General features: G+C 37.4%; 1 non-coding gene across 1 annotated transcript; it reads left to right on the top strand.

The window, feature by feature from the left end:
- The first annotated feature begins 2938 nt into the window (after positions 1-2938).
- On the top strand, positions 2939-3045 carry LOC128287178 (small nucleolar RNA R71). The gene has a single exon (XR_008277873.1). It is a non-coding gene; the product is annotated as a small nucleolar RNA R71 (small nucleolar RNA).
- The last annotated feature ends 258 nt before the right edge of the window (positions 3046-3303 follow it).

The following is a 3303-nucleotide window of genomic DNA, read 5'->3' as shown; positions in this document are numbered from 1 at the left end:
TGTGAAATAAATACAAAATGTTTTGATATGTTCGGTAATGTCGCTTAACCTTAATCCGGTGATGGATACGGGTTAGGGGTGTTACAATAGTTCTAGACACTCCTAATATAAATTAAAAGGCACATCTTTTTCTAGTAATTTAGTCAAAGGCTTAGTTATTTTAGAAAACTCTTTAATAAATCTTCTATAAAACCCAGCATGTCCTAAATAGCTTATAATAGCCTTAACTGAATTAGGGGGAGGTAGTTTTTCAATGGTTTCAATTTTTTATTTATCAACCTCAATCCCTCTGCTAGAAATTTTATGTCCTAACACAATACCTTCTTGAACCATAAAGTGACATTTTTCCCAGTTAAGCACAAGGTTTGTTTCCTCACATCTTATTAACACTCGTTTTAAATTTTTTAGGCAAAGATGGAAAGAGTTACCAAAAACTGAGAAGTCGTCCATAAATACCTCCATGATGTCTTTTACGAGTTTGTCAAAAATGGCCATCATGCAGCGCTGAAAAGTAGTAGGAGCATTACATAATCCAAAAGGTATTCTATGATAAGCAAACGTACAGTATGGACATGTAAATGTCATCTTTTCTTGATCTTCAGGAGATATTGGGATTTGAAAATAGCCAAAGAGTTTGTCTAAAAAGCAGTAGTACATGTGCCCCGATAATCTTTCCAACATTTGGTCAATAAATGGAAGGGGGAAGTGATCTTTTCTCGTGGCATCATTTAGCTTCCTATAATCAATACAAACTCTCCAACCTGTGACTGTTCTTGTTGGGATTAATTCATTCTTCTCATTGGCTACCACAGTCATGCCTCCTTTCTTAGGAACAACCTGCACTAGACTTACCCAAGAACTGTCAGAAATAGGATAAATAATTCCAGCATCTAGGAGTTTAATTACCTCAGCTTTAACAACTTCCTTCATGTTGGGGTTCAGTCGTCTTTGGCCTTGCATGCATGGCTTATATTCATCTTCCATTAAAATTTTGTGGGTGCAAAAAGAAGGGCTGGTCCCTTTAATGTCAGAAATTTTCCAAGCTATGGCCCTTTTATGCTCTCTTAAGACTTGGAGTAACTCCTCTTTCTCCTTGGGTTGCAAGTTAGACGCAATAATTACCGGTAATGCAGAGTTATTTCCAAGGAATACATATTCCAAGTGATTCGGAAATTGTTTAAGTTCCAATTTGGGAGGTTCTTCAATAGAGGATTTTTGCTTAGGTTCATCATCTACCTTAATACCCCCATATTCTGCTGGTCCTGGGGAGGGTTCATTGGGATTCAGTTCGGTTCCTATCTCAGAATTATCATCCCCCTCCTCTCCTTGGGCAAGACACAGTTTCAACGTGTCCTTATGTATGATTTCTTGAAAAGAATCTTTAGTAGCATGATCAATTGAGTCAATAAAATAACATGAGTCATCCTGTTCTCTAGAAAATCTCATGGCATCATAAATTTTAAAGATAATCTCTTTGTCACCTACTCTAAGTACCAATTTACCATCGCCCACATCAATAATAGCCCTCGCAGTGGCTAAAAATGGACGACCTAAGATTAAAGGTACTTCAACGTCCTCATCCATGTCAAGTACAACGAAATCAACAGGGAATATAAATTTATCGACTTTTACAAGTACATCCTCTATAATTCCCCTAGGATATTTAACAAATCTATCAGCTAATTGAATACTTTTCCTAGTGGGTTTAGGTTCCCCAAGACCAAGTTGTTTAAACATTTTATAGGGCATCAAATTAATGCTAGTGCCTAAATTAGCTAGTGCCTTATCAACATTCAAACTACCAATTAAGCAGGGAATAGTGAAACTTCCTGGATCTTTTAGTTTGGTTGGTAGTTTATTCTTGAGTATGGCTGAGCATTCCTCATTAAGCTCCACTGTAGATAGGTCTTCAAATTTCCTTTTGTTTGTTAGAAGCTCCTTTAAAAATTTTTCATATGTAGGTATCTGTGAAATAGCTTCAACAAAAGGTAAGTTAATATGCAGTTGTTTGAAAAGTTCAAGAAATTTACCGAATTGTGCATCCATGCGGTCTTTCTTCAACTTTGCTGGATATGGGATTGGTGGTTTATATTCCTTTGGCATTGGATTGTTTTCGGGTTTTACTTCCTCTCCTTCATTTCTGTTAGCTTCTTGTGGTAGCTTCTTTTCAGATTCAGCTAACGCTTTCCCACTCCTTAGTGTAACTGCTTTCACACGCTCTTTTGGATTGAGTTTGGCGTTACTAGGTAGACTTCCTGGTGATCTTTCTGAAATCAATTTAGTAAGCTGCCCTATTTGAATTTCGAGCCCTTAGATCGACGCTTGTTGATTCTTAAGTGCTGTTTTGGTATTCTGAAAATGAGTTTTTGACACCGAGATGAATTTTGTTAGCATCTCCTTAAGGTTCAACTTTTTCTCTTGTTGGTAAGGTGGTTGTTGGAAGCCTGGAGGTGGTGGTCTCTGATTCCCTTGGCCTCCCCATGAGAAATTTGGGTGGTTCCTCCAACCTGCATTGTAAGTGTTACTATAAGGATTATTTTGAGATCGAAGATTATTACCCATATAATTTAATTGCTCATTTTCCATGTTGTAGCCATAAGGTAGGTATTCTGAATTGCTCGTTCCTCTTTCACTTGCATTGCATTGCATTACTGGGTGAACATGTGAAGAACCAAGAAAACCGTCAATTTTTCTATTCAAAAGTTCTACCTGATTAGAGAGCATGGTGACCAAATCGACGTTAAAAATGCCGGCTGCTTTCGTTGGCTTTGTCCTCATAACTTGCCACTGATAATTATTTAGTGACATCTTTTCTATAAATTCATAAGCATCCTCAGGTGTCTTATTATTGATAGTTCCACCAGTAGCTGTGTCAATCATCTGTCTAGTCGAAGGATTCAGGCCATTGTGAAACGTTTGAACCTGCAGCCAGAGTGGTAACCCATAGTAAGGACACCTTCTCAACAGATCCTTGTATCTCTCCCATGCATCGTAGAGTGTTTCTAAATCCATCTGCACAAAAGAAGAGATATCATTACGTAATTTAGTCATTTTAGCCGGCGAAAAATATTTAAAAAAAAACTTTTCAGTCATTTATTCCCAAGTAGTGATTGACCCTCGTGGTAACGAGTTCAACCACTGTTTAGCTTTGTTTCTTAATAAAAAAGGGAATAACCTAAGGCGAATGGCATCATCAGAAATGCCATTAATTTTAAAAGTGTCACAAAGTTCCAGAAAATTTGCCAAGTGAGCGTTGGGATCCTCGTCCTGCAAACCATCAAACTGAACAAATTGATGTATCAT

The sequence above is a fragment of the Gossypium arboreum genome, chromosome 13, assembly GCF_025698485.1.
Source record: "Gossypium arboreum isolate Shixiya-1 chromosome 13, ASM2569848v2, whole genome shotgun sequence".
Taxonomy (NCBI): Eukaryota; Viridiplantae; Streptophyta; class Magnoliopsida; order Malvales; family Malvaceae; genus Gossypium; species Gossypium arboreum.
This window is presented reverse-complemented; position numbering and strand designations above follow the sequence as displayed.